This window comes from Nycticebus coucang, chromosome 13, assembly GCF_027406575.1.
Source record: "Nycticebus coucang isolate mNycCou1 chromosome 13, mNycCou1.pri, whole genome shotgun sequence".
Classification (NCBI taxonomy): Eukaryota; Metazoa; Chordata; class Mammalia; order Primates; family Lorisidae; genus Nycticebus; species Nycticebus coucang.
Window position 1 is genome coordinate 12,074,277 of NC_069792.1, and position 13,665 is coordinate 12,087,941.

General features: G+C 39.5%; 1 protein-coding gene across 1 annotated transcript in view; it reads left to right on the forward strand.

Annotated features, from left to right (window-relative positions):
• Nucleotides 1-3,097: 3,097 nt before the first annotated feature.
• CLVS1 (clavesin 1) overlaps nucleotides 3,098-13,665 on the forward strand; it is a 185,585-nt gene continuing 175,017 nt past the window's right edge. Inside the window, exon 1 of the mRNA XM_053558400.1 lies at nucleotides 3,098-3,275. The gene's annotated coding sequence lies outside the window, so the exon portion shown is untranslated. The remainder of the gene's footprint in view (nucleotides 3,276-13,665) is intronic.

Below are 13,665 nucleotides of genomic sequence, written 5' to 3' on the forward strand. Positions count from 1 at the left end.
GGTGGTCAACAGAAACTAGGCCTACTACACTGATACGTGCATGCAGTGCATGTCTGGGCTATGAACATTAGGTCAACTAAAGGAGGTGGTCAATGTAGGGAGGTGGTCAACTATGGAGCTTCTATTTTACTTCCAAGAAAACTATGAGGTTGGTGTGAAAAACTCTGCATACCCTTAGAGAATTAACCCCCGGCACCCAGTCTCCTATGGACAGAGAGTGGGCTAAAAAGCAGTGAATCCCCCACGGATGCTGAGATATATATATTTCAAAATATTGTAAAGCAAGTCTCATCCTGTTTGTCAATCCTTGCTTGCAACTGCTTTAAATGGGAAATTAGCTAGACAGGAACTTACTTTAATCTTTCACTTCATAATGTCATTCTAAAGTACATTGGGTTACTTTGATAAGCCTATGGCCTCCCTATCCAAAACGGATCAGAATAATCCAGTAAGTTTCTTTTCTCCACTCGCCCTTATTGACATCATGCTGATATTTTGCACATTCTGCTCCATCTCCATTGCACTGTCTTGCACTGCAGCTGCCTATGTATTTGTTTGCCAGCATTCCTCCCTGTATCCCTTTGCGCCCACATGGTCAATGGCAAGGGTGAAGATGTGACCTGCTCTCACGTGTCTTTCATGCTTCCTGTCTTTTCCCTTGCACTCCCCAGATAGTCACCCATTTCTACACCAACTTAAAGGACCCTGTTAATGTTGGGTTAGCTGTGATCAAGGTCTAGATGTGGGGAGAATGCTTTCTGAAGGCTGGCCAGTGCCAAGTAATGGTTCTTTCTAGTGGGGAAGGGCATGGAAGTTAAGAGTCCAGAAGGGATGGGTTTACTATCCACAGAAATCTTAGTATTTATGAAGGAAGTGTTAGAATAATATTACAATGGTAAAAAGTGCATTTTTGGACATATGCTTACCTTGGAAGTTTAAAGGCTTGGAAAATGTGTGAGTGACAAGGTCATATTGTGAAAGTAAAAATATTCTAGTTAGCTAGATAATATTTTGTTCTCCCTGCAATTTTGCAGTGTACATTCTGGTATATTATCATAAGAGAATCTCACTAATACTTCCGTCAAAACTGTAGGCCAACATTGAAATTTCTCAGTTTGCATTAGTTAGGGTAAGCTATAAAATGCTGAAAGAAAGAATTAATCAACTGTGCAGTCCCAGTGGCGTCCCATAACTATGACTTCTTTCTGTTCACACTAGGGGAGAAGGTTGGGAAGGAAGGTGGAACTCTCTTCCACTTAGTCACCCAGCAACCAAGTGAGGAATTGTCATAGCAGGTAAGAATAACACATGGAGAACTGGCTTCTGGGCTTATGTTTCACCCTGTTCTGTAATACATAGGGCAAGAGCAAGTCCATGGTCCTGCCTGTGTGTGAGGGGGTGAGAACTATGGGCAAGCTTCAGGATATTTGGCAATCGGTCAATGCTTCTGCAGCAATCTTCTCTGTGGTTACCAAAAATATCTTAGCTCCCTTATTACCACCCATAGTACACACTACACCAACCTGAAAAATTCCTTCCACCACAAATACATTTGCAGGTTATCAATCTTTAGGTTTCATGCGGTTATCTTATCTCTACATAATAGCCTGAAGCAGATCCTCTTATTCTGGAGATATAAAGTTAAGTATTATGCTGTTAGAGGCATATTTCTATGTGTTTGGGAAACAGTAGTGAACAAATAGACAAATTATCTGCCACACAGTGCTTATATTCTACTGGAGAGAAAGACAGTAAATAAACAATTAAATAAACATACAATATTGTATTAGAATTGCAGGAATTCTGAAAAAATTACCATCTCTATGAAATATATGATAGAAAGATTGTTTAAAACTATTTTATAATTTTTAAAGTAAACATAAAATCTTTAGACAAATACAATTACAAAAATCCAGTTACTTGGCAAAAGGAAAATTTACCTATATTCTCATCATACTATCTACGATCTTACCAACTTGGCAGTTAGGAGAAAATGAGGGTGCTGAACTGGTATCTTGCTTTTCTTCACTTACTTACCGTTTTGCAAGCATGTCTGTTTGTCTGTAAATATCTTCTAAAACATGTTTTTAGTGGTTGCAAATATTATAGCCTATGTAAAAGATTCAATGCTTTCATTATTTTTGGTAATGGTAGATCAGAAATGAAATTTATGAACATAAATCTTTGCATATATGAATATATCTTCACCATAAGGTGCCAGAAGTGGAATTTTTATCTAAATGCATGTGACACTTGATATATGTTGTGAAATAGATGTTTAGAATGATTGTACTATTTTACTATTATCCCCACAATAGAAGATATTATGTGTTAAGCTTGAGCCAAAATTTCACCTCAGTGCTGTTTTAAACTATTTATTTCTGTTTACTTAGTTTTATTTTCGAATATGTGTTCATTTTGCATCCTCATTTCTCCTATGAATTCTTTGCCATTTGTCCTTCCTCCTTTTTTTCTGAGACTCTTAGTGAGTGTCTATCTTTTGATTTATGAGATATCATTATTTAGGAAACATACATTCCTTACATTTTTTCCAAGCGGTAATTCGTATTTACAGAGTATTTTCATGTACTCAAACTTACTGATATTTTCCTCTGTGGTTTCTTCTATTCCTCTGGAGCTTAGAAAAACTCCCCATCCTGAGATCAATCAAATATTTACTTTCTTCAAGTCACTTTTTAAAATGCACTTTTTGTTGAGCTTTTTCATCTATGCGTAACTTATTTTGGTGCAATGAGGTTTTAACTTGAGCCTTTTGATACAGTGTATATTTTAACATCATTTTTAAATAAAATAATCCAACTTTCCCCCCATAGACCTTTGACACTTGGTTATCTGTCAAATTCACACTCTCACACTTGCAAGCACACGTCTGTTTCAGAGCTTATATTAATCCGTTTGAAAGACTCTGTTTTTAAGGTGGTGTGGCGAGTGATGGTTGTGGGACTTTTTGTTAACAAAAATTTTGTTAACAAAATTCCAGTAATTCTTGATAGGTGTTGAGGGAACCCAAAGAGCAGCGGTGCGGAGGCATTTAGGACCCAGGGGAAAGCCAGGCTCGGTGTAGAAGGACAGAGTCTCGGGCGCACACGCCTCCTACCAAAACCACAGCCCGGTGTGCAACCGAGCTCTCATTCACAGCTTTCTAGAGAAATCTGAGCCCGACCTGCCAGAATAGGGGATCTCACCCGCCCAGTTCAGCAGCGAGACACCTGCAGAAGCACATTCCCAAAGCCAGGCTGGGCGGCCATGTGAAGGTATTTGTTGCCTTTTTTCTCCCTTCTGTATTTACAGCGCCTCCCCGCCTTTCCCCCGCTCTGGCGATGCCATGGCTGCGGCGTTTCAGCACCGGGGTCGGTGGACAGCTCCCATCTGCAGTCCCGCTGCACTCCGCCTCCCCGCCGCCTCCGCGGGCCGTCCTGCTCCCCGCGACCGCTCAGCTGCGCTGCTCGCACCCCCAGCACCCCCATCTCCATCACCGTCACCTTCTCCATCATCACCAGCGCGGTAACTACCGTCACACAGCTGTGCCTTGTCACTGAGATAAAGCCCACTGTCCGCAGGGTAGAGGAAAAGAGCTCAAGTTTACAGGTATAAGAAGGAGAAAGTTCAAGTGCACGGCACCCCGGATAACAAAGAGAGACGCCTGCTTGAGAGGAAGGGAAAGTGAAGGCGGGAGGGAGAGACCCGGGCACCGGGGGACAGATGGGGCACCTGCCAGACGCCAGCAGTTAGCCAGCAGCCCTTCACCAGATCAGGGACTGTTTCGTTCAGGAAATTAACATGGCCTGAGGCATAGTGTGATTCCAGAAAAACAGAAATGTGAGCTCCACCTGTGTTTCTGGTTTGCCAATGGAGACTCACCAGGAGGCAGGGTGGGGGTGACTGATGACTCATATTCTCCCACACGCCGTTTTCCTTCCTAAGTGTTTACTGCAGAAACTCGGGAATTAAGTTTTTTTTACTGAAATGTTTTGCAAAATGGGGACCCGGAAGGTTAAGTCTGTGGCCAGAATAAAAAAATGAAAATTATGCTAATGAGAATAACCTCAGAAATGGGGCTTTCGTTTGAAGGTGCTATTTGTTCAAGTGCCTCTTTCTACTTACTTCAATTTTCCAATCTTAAACCTTCTTTTGGAAGCAGAAAAGGTAGATCCCATGCCCAAACGGCTAAAGTAGTAATGATATTCAGAGCAGATGGCCCGGCTTTGTTCATCACTAGTCAAGGACTGGCTTAGATTAGGAAGGCGAGATTTCTGTGTGCTTTCTCAGGAATCAGGCGATAACACCATTTTCCCATAATAGTAAAGGGTAATAGAGTGCAAAAATTGAAAAGACGTTTTACGTAACTGTATGCTGCCAGGCTTTGCTATCATTTTCTATCTCAGCTGAAGCAAACTTGAAACACCTCTCAAATATCTGATTAATTTAAACTTGAAGGTCCAAACCCAAATCATAGTGCCTAATTTGATTTAGCCAGGATCATCTGTTTCATGCAAGCTAACAAATACCAGAAAATAAGTGCCTAACCTGCCGTAAATAAAAATCTTTTGGTGGGTGTTCTCTAATTGATTTTTTACTGAACAGCAAAGAATTGGGAGTGTTTTTTGATAATTTATATTTTTTTATAAAATCAACATCTTTATTAAAAATGAAATGTATTTAAAAGGGAGTAACACAAGGTGACATGTAACAAGTAAGTTTAAACCAGAACACAGAAAAGCTTTATTTAAAAACTGGCCTTGTACGTCTATTCTGCCTCTTTAAAAAGAGACAGCGAAGCAAGGTTCATCAAAATCAGCTTGCTCATCATTAGTGGCATTGTCAAAAATAAAGGGAGGGAAAAACAAGTATCTTCTGGAAAAAGTTATGAGGTGGAATTTGTACCTAATACTCTTTGTGGATGAGGAATAGTGACTTGATATCAGAAGTTACTTAGTGTTACTAATTACATAAACGAGAGTAATTGCATCTGCCTCTAAAATTCTTCAGTTTTAAACTCAAACCAAGGAAACTAGTAGAAATAGGAGATGGAATGGATTTAGGGAAGGATAGTCTGTCTTCCATATCTGTCCTTAGATTGGAAATACCCACCGTAAATAAGACCTCTCAAGTTCCTCAGAAAAGGAATTCTTAAAACTCTCTTATCTGTCTGCAAATAATTCAGCTCAGAAAAATTTTTAAAAGTGTACATATTGCCAATTCTAGCTGCTTCGCACTAGAAACTCAAGGCCAGGAAATCAGCGCCTCCAAAGCTGCTGTCTTCCAGTGCTTAACGCAATCTTCTGAGGCTGGGGAAATTTTAAAACAATGCTGCTTCAGTGAGATATACAGGCATCAGTCTGTAAGCAATGCCTTTCCCTGACTGAAATGTTATGCTGAGCTTATTAATTTTTATAGACAGTCACTATCCTGGCTTCCTGATGTATTTTTTTCTATTAAGGACTATTTTGTTCCCCCCCCCCCGTATATCTTCAAAAACAGAACTTTTCAATTTGTATAATGCATTGAAAGGTGAACAGAAAACATTTTCCAGCAGAGTTTGATAGTCCATTTTGGTAGGTATACCCATAGAGGGGTACATCCTTTTAGGATCATGAAGTATAAAGCTGGGAGGTCTTTCATGTCCCCAAAGGCAATATCTTGAATTCTTAAGAACTGATGGTGTCTGCTGTCTTTTCCAGGCTTTACAAAGCCTTGGTATCCTTAACAAGTTTATTCACAACTTTACATACTTCCTCTCAGCAGAGCCTTCCATCCTTAGTAAATAGATTCAGGCTGACTTTGATCTCTGCTGCTCCTTCTTCACCATGACTCAGACAGAGGTTACAGCATAGCAGAACGGTTGTCTGAAATTCGAAACTTGACTATACGTAATCAGCCCATAAATATCCCTCAACAGTGCCAAGAGAGATCTTTCTTGCCTCCTTACATCCTTCTCCCGAATATTGTTTATTTTGATTATTGCTGGAAGAAATATCACTGGAAGAAAGTTGTTTCAAGAGAAGGGCCATAGTGCAAATTACCGCAAGTTTCCAAACCCTAACACCAGTGTTAGAGCTCTCTAGTGAACATCGTGCTTAATTTTCGATCTAAGTTTTTCTTAACTTAAGGGATTTTTTTTTTTTTTGCTTGATTCTTTATGGATGTGGAAATAAACTGATCAAATATCTCCTGCCCCCTAAAAATCCCTTCGTTGATTCAGGTAATAAGTTCATTATCCTCTCCTCCCTGTGCTGTCTCCCACAGCCCTATATATCTTTTCTGGTCAGGTCACCCTTTGTTCTGTCTCTTTATAAACCTGTTCCATGACAGGGCATCAGGGTAAGTTTCCCGAGTGGCAGGCTAATTTCCTGTGTGCTTTTCTTCTTCTTAACTTTTGAGCCAGCAAGAATTTCCCCATATGTGTTTGAGATGATCTGAGTTTGTATGCAGGAAACTTTTAGCTAAATCTCCAATTCCTCACTATTGTAAAGACCACTTAGGAAGCCTTTTTCATCTTTCTTTCTTAAAATAGCATCACATCAATTCAACTTCTATTATTGTTCCAAGATCTTACTTGTAAAACTCCATTCCCGCATGTGTGTCTCACACACACAGTTTATTCAATATTCATTACTTTTTTAGTTTGGCAGGAAGAAAAACAGAAGTTGGGGGTCTGGGAATAGCAGTGGTGGTGGTGGTGGTGGGGCTCAAATCACAGGTTCCACAAGTAAAAGGGTTCTTGATGCATGGTCAAAATAAAGCAAAAGAAAATATGAGCCTTTTCTCTCTTTTCTTTTCTTTTTTTCTTCTTCCTCCCTCTCTCTTTCACTTTCTCTTTAATTCTTCCTTCCTTCCTTTCCACCCTCTTTCCTTCCTTTTTTTGGAGGTTTGAGATATAGAGTGTGCAAACATGTGCCCAAATAACTAACAGGGTGCTATCACATAAGCCATTACTCCATAAGTAATGTACACACTGGGTTCCTTTTATTCTCGTCTCTGACCACGTAGAACTGCTGGCCACAGACAGTGTGTGTTCTGGCCTTAGGGGCAGTTAATCTACCTTCTCAATCCCTTTGGGTCACTAAAAATCCTCGAGACCAGCACCTCTCAAATATTAATGTGCATAAAAATTGCCTGGTGTTTCTGCTGCCCTTCCAGTAAGTCCAGGGGGCTTCTGGCATTCTGTATTCCAATCAGGAAGCTCCTGGGGGCTGCCGAGGCTGCTGATCCTGGGACCACCCTTTGGGAAGCAAAGGCCAAAAAAAGGTTTTTTCTTTTTTTAACATTCCCACACTTGTGTCTGATTATTCAATAATATCACTCACTCTAAAACAAAACAAAAACCACTCCAAAGTCTGAGGCAATAAGAGCTCGGAAACTGTATTTCTAATTGAGAAGAAAATTATAAAAATAGACCCCTTCTTCCCACCTCACCCATAAGCATCCTGCTAAGTTTCATTTGCACCAGGTTGTTTTCTTAGCTTTGACTCCTGCTGCTAGTCCTGATCACTGCTGCTAGGATTGTCTGCCCAGCTACACCAGAAGAGTTCTTATACACAGACGTCCTGGAAAGAACACTGACTGGACAAGGGAACAAGTAGATTTAATGGCCGTGTTTGGGTGAACCTGCCTTTCTTACATTCCTCTAGATCAGTGGTTTTCACCCTTTTAATCGCATGACGCACTTGAACCTATAGTTAAAACTTCCATGGCATACTTAACTTACGTTGATAAAAAAAATAGAGTAAAAAAATAGAATAAACTTGCTGTGCTTTGAACTTCTTTCAAAAATAATTTAATTAATGATCTTAAAAATTTTTGCAGGACAGCTAAGATTCTCTCACCGCACAATGGTTGAAAATCACTGGTCTAGATCCTCTTCCTCAAAAAATAAAGAGTCCATTCTTATAGAAACACCCTTCTCCTTTGATGACAGAAGGGTCAAGTGGTTTATTCTCCTTTGCCAATACTCTTAGGAAGCACAAGTACTCTGTTTTAAAATTTGGGGCATTGACTGCTGATGTCTTTTTATGGGAACAGTTTAATAGTATGGGAAAACATTCCAGTTTAATTATGTCTCAACAATTTTTTCTTCTATAGATTATCTTTATTGAACACATATTGAAATGTAAAGCAAATGCCACTTCAATTAAAAACTTTTCTACCTCACACAGTAAAGAGGCAGAACAATCTCAAGTTTTCTTCATAAGTTGGTTTTCTCCTCAACTCTTTGAATTACTCATCCCAAAGTGAACCAAAAGAATGAAAAGTTTTATAGATGGCTCTAGAACTCAGGACACCTTTTTCTGTCAAATAGATCTACTTTATCTGAGTCCCAGTCTGTTCCAATTCTGATCTGGAGTCTACTTGGGGTAGAAGTTCTCAATGTCTCTACTCTACAGAACTCATTCCAATTTACTTTAAACCTTTCTAAGGAGGAGGTAGAAAGGGGAGCAGGTGACTGTGTGCTCAGTTGCTATTTTAAAGGGAACCGAGAGAGTTTATACAATGAGTATTTATGTGGCAAGAGCTAGGAGTGAGTTAAAGGTGATGGTAGGTGGGCTGTCAACCAGGAAATAAATTCGTGTTATGTTACACTGTCGGATGATTAAAGGTCTCTCCTTTATCCTTCCAGACTACTCTCTGTATCCCTTGTACAGACAGTTCGTATCTGCAAGTTGGCTAACATTCTAAAGAAAGTCAACACATTGGGGGCTGCTTTATTACTCACAGGTCTGTGTTCTTTTGCTAGGGCTCATGCAGAAGTCCTAGAAGCCATAATGGTCAATCAATCTGAAAATTCATCATTTGGAAAAAAGACTCCTTTCTGGTCAGTACCATGGAACGTGCAATCAAACAAACTCTGAGATTTGAATGTAGGTTCCGCTGGCAAGAGGGGAGCATTCATCTTTCAGGAAAGATTTCAAATAGAATTGTACATACAAACAAACAAACAAAAAAGAATTTTGCTCACTGTGATTTTCAGTGTTGCTTTAGATATGTCAACAGCATATATTTTTATTTCATTCAGTATAAAAATTCCTTTTGGCATTCCTAGGTAAAAATGCACATTCAATTGAAAAATTTGAAGTGAGGTGTTAGGAAGGTGAAGATGTCTAAAGATTCACCTAACTCAAACTATTTTTGAAATTCAGAAACACAGATTTTACACTTACTGATGGATGAGGTAGTTGATTAGCTTTCACGTGCAGAGCGTTATCACTGAGATTCGTTTTTCATCCTTTTGTTATAAGAGTAGCCCACAAAAGAAATATGAGTATAGTTTATATCATTTTATATTTGTATTATTAACATCATGTGTGCTTAAACGTATCACTCTTCATTAATTTTTGATGTTCTTATATTACAAATATAAATGACATATTTTTACTTTCTGATTATGAAAACATTCTCTTTCCTCCCCAAATTTGGTCAATTTAAAAAGATCCTTTAAATGATCTCCCATAGGACTGGTGGGTGTGCGTATGTGTTTATCATGTGAGTGTGAATGAGACTGAGGGCGCTGGAACCCAGAGTGGTGTTAAAGACAGCACCTACTGAGGAAGTCAGGGCAGAGTCACCAGCAAAACATCGGTCAGGTACACAGGTGCAAATCTTTGTTTTTCCATCTATGTAGGTCATTACAAAAGTTTTGAAACACACGAAAATCAAGAAAGGTAAAAACTTCTGTGGACAGAAACAAATAAATCCACCCCCAACCCCCACCCACAATAAGTCAAGCAAGTTGAAGCTTGCAGGGGTGAATCAGAAAGGATGCTGTCAACTGTGTTTCTTGAAAGTGAAATAATGGAACATAACAAGGTCTGTTTCAAAACTTTCATAGTGACTCATGTCTACCTTATTTAAATCTGAGTAACTTGCCTCAGCTTTTTTCCTAATTACTAAGTAATGGCCTAGCTTTATAAATAAAGATTCTATATTGCACAACATCTAAACCCTTGGCACAAAATAAGTATTCAAAAATATTTGCGTATTTGTTTTTCAACCTTAATATTAGCTCATTTCCTGACTTTAAGCCAGTTACTTTGCTGTTCTTTGCCTCAATATCCTTTTATTTACCCAGAGACAGCATAATTATGATATCAATAAGAATAGTACATTTAATGGAAAATGGATCTTTTTATTTCACAAGCAATTTCATTTCACCTACGTTATTTCACATGATTTTACTTCAGCAATTCTCAGGGAATTATCTTCATATAACCCGTTGCAGGATCACTGTAACAAAGAAGAAAGATAATTGGTGTAAAATGCTTTGAAATGATGCATATACACATACCAGTTTTTAGATTTAAAAAAACTATTTTCCATTGCTATTATTTTTCTGATTTTTTTCCTGATGTATTTTATGGATATTTCTGAACATGCTCACAAAATAAATGAGAATAATATGTTACAAAATTTTCAAAAATGAATGAGGAGACTTTTTCTAGTTCGTTAGAAAGGCAAGGTAGAAGATAACCTTGGACTCCCCAGAGAGTGCTTGTGAGTTACTCTCCATGTATTTGAAACGGTCTCTCTAAGTAGAGAATCATTTGTGAGCCAACCATAATGTGGAGGATGGTTTCTGAGGTTCACTTGAATCTGCCTAAAGTGCCCTTTTTGTTTATAAAGAACAGCTCAATGTCAAAGCCAGGCTTGGCACTCTGCGAGGCATGGCAAAGTATCAATCTTTCAAAAAGAATGGCGGAGTCTTTGATCTGCCTTTTTTGCCAAAGGAAGATACATGAAGGAAGAGCAAAAATTAGTGATAGCTGGAAAAGGCTAGACAGCTAGATCTGGAACACTCTAGTCACCTTCCAGTGAAGAAACAAGGACCAGATGACTGCTGGATGTCTGTAAGTTTCAGCATTAGACAACCTCAGAAAATTTGTTCACCTATTAGCATATTTAGGCTTATAGAATGGTAATTCTGGAAGTGATTTTAAGGAAGGAGAGTGAACTTCAGAGGGGGGAGGTGATTTCCTGATGATCACATGTCTTAAGTAGCAGATAATAAAATCTCTCCGCTACATGTAAGAGGCAGAACATGGGTTTAGAGAATGCTTACTTGGGCTTAAGTTCAGTTTTTGCCTTGTAGTAGCTGTGTAATATTGGGCAAGCCATTTAACCTCTCTGTGCCTCAGTTTTCTCATTTGAAAAAATGGGGACAATAATATACTCATTTCATAGAGTTGTTTGAAGCATTAACTGTAGTCTATAAAGAGAGAGTGTGCCTGTGCCTGGGAAATAATGCACATCTATAATAAATAATAATAGCTACCGTTATTATTAACACTGCAAGGATAGAGGACCACTCTCACTTCACGTGATACCAAGTCCAATGTATCCTTTTATAACTCAGAAAAGTTGAGTGAGAAACAAGTTTTTTATGTGAACAAAAGATTAGAGTCTATTGTAAATGCTACATCCGTGAGCATTCTTCACAGAGCCTTTCTATTATCCACTGAAGTTGTTATTTAAGTAGCAGTTGGCTTCTGGTATGAAAGATTTGCTGTAATGGAAAATAATCTGTTTTATCTTAAGTATGAAACCCTGTGACCCTGGCTTGGGTAGTCTCCTCAGAAGCTTCTACTGTATGCTGAGCACAGAATAAAGATGTAGATTGAAGCAAAGTCATTTCTCGTATTATACAGTGGAGGCATAGCTATGTGGTATGGAAGTGGGTCATGAAAAATGCAACCTCCACTCTCCCCTTGGACCTATAATAATTTATCTTGGAAATATTGTTGAGTTCCCTGAACTTTAAGAGGTAAGTAACTTGCCCAGGCTTTAAATCTTCTATAGGGAATGAGCTGCTGCCGTGCCCTGTGCCCTGTGTACCACACGCTATGGCTTGGAACTGGGACCATTATCCAGCGTGTTGTAGGGAGACAAGGATCTGAGTCACCTCATGCTCAGACTAAAATTTCTGGGGGCTGGGGAAGCGGAAGGCTTTATATAATATCTGTTGGAGGAAATAAAACGTTACCTGCTGCTCATCACTTAAGAAAAACAGCATTAGAGGTCCTCAAACAAAGGTCATCACTCACTTATTCAAACATCCCTTTGACTACTTTTTCTATTTGGCTATTCTGTCCATCTGCTGAGTGCCTCCTCCACGGTAGATACTGTGTTAGGCACTGAGCATGTGGCTGTGAACACAATGAAGTTGCTCCGCTCACACACTGACCCTCTTCATGTCAGGCATTGTTTACAGACAAATAGATCCAGCCCTTTTCTGTGAGGTGTTCCAAATAAAAAGACAGAGAGGAAATGGCAATAAATAAGATGCAATGTGGCCAGCGCTGTGAAGATACTGTGACCTCTGAAGGTCAGGGAGGGTTTCCTGGGAGAAATAGCTTTCTTTCTTTTTTTTTATTAATATTAAATCATAGCTGTGTACATTAATGCGATCATGGGACACCATACACTGGTTTTATAAACAGTTTGACACATTTTCATCACACTGGTTGACATAGCCTTCCTGGCATTTTCTTAGTTATTGTGTTAAGACAATTATATTCTACATTTACTAAGTTTCACATGTACTCTTGTAAGATGCACCGCAGGAGTCCTGAAAGGCAAAGAAAGGTGAATTAGGTCTTCCTCTGGGCAGAGAGGGCAGCTTTTACCAATGCACACAAAAGCGAAAAGAAACTAAAGTTGCATGGCCAGATGGTGAATGTGGAGAGACAGAAAGGGACCAGATGATGGGGTGTCTTGGGAACCATGATACATAGTTTTATACTTTATCCTAGGACAAGTAGTAGAGGCTAATGATGGGTGTTAAGCAAGGATTGACAGGGAGCATATTTCAATGTAATACAGCCAGTGGATTAGCAGCAAGGGCACCAGTAGAGAGAATGTTGTGGGACTAAACAGATGAGTGGTGTTGTGGTTTAACAAAGACAGTGATAACAGGGAAGGAAAAAATGGAACAAATTTCAGAAATGTTAAGGAAGCACTTGCTGGGTAGTGGGTCATAAGTGAGAGGGTGGAATAATAGTTGGCTCCCAGGTGTCTAGTGTGGGAAACGCATGGAAGATGATGTCATCTACTAAGAGACAGAGGTGGAGGAGCAAATTCTGATGGGAAATTAGTTCAGTTTTGAGCCTAATGAATGCGTGGTATGTGTGGGACACATAAGTGGAGATGTTCAGTAGACAGTTGAATGTGTAGGCTGAAGATCAGGAGGAAGCTCCAGGCTGAACTTATCCACACGTACATGGCCAAATCATGGCTGAGATCCTGAGAAACACTGGCATGGGAGTGGTGAGCACAGAAAGAGGAGATGGAGAAGGAAGGGACAAGGGGCTAGGAGAGAAATCAGAACACGAGAATCGGAGAAAGTGGTCTAAGTACGATGAAGTAGTGATGCCAACACTGACAGAGGTCACCCTCAATAGGCACTGACATTTGTCTATTGGCTGTAGCAACAAAAATGCCACTCACTAGCAGAGTGACCATCTGTCTGTGTTTGCTTGAATCTGTCCTAGTTTATGCCTGCTTTTCCAACATTATTATTAGCACCCTTTCATGCCTAAGTCTGGATAATAGATTATACATCATCCCTGTCATGGTTGATGAGAGCAATTTTAGCAACATGTCAAAGATAGATTGTAGTGGGTGTAGGGATGAATCGAAGGGGGGAAACAGCTT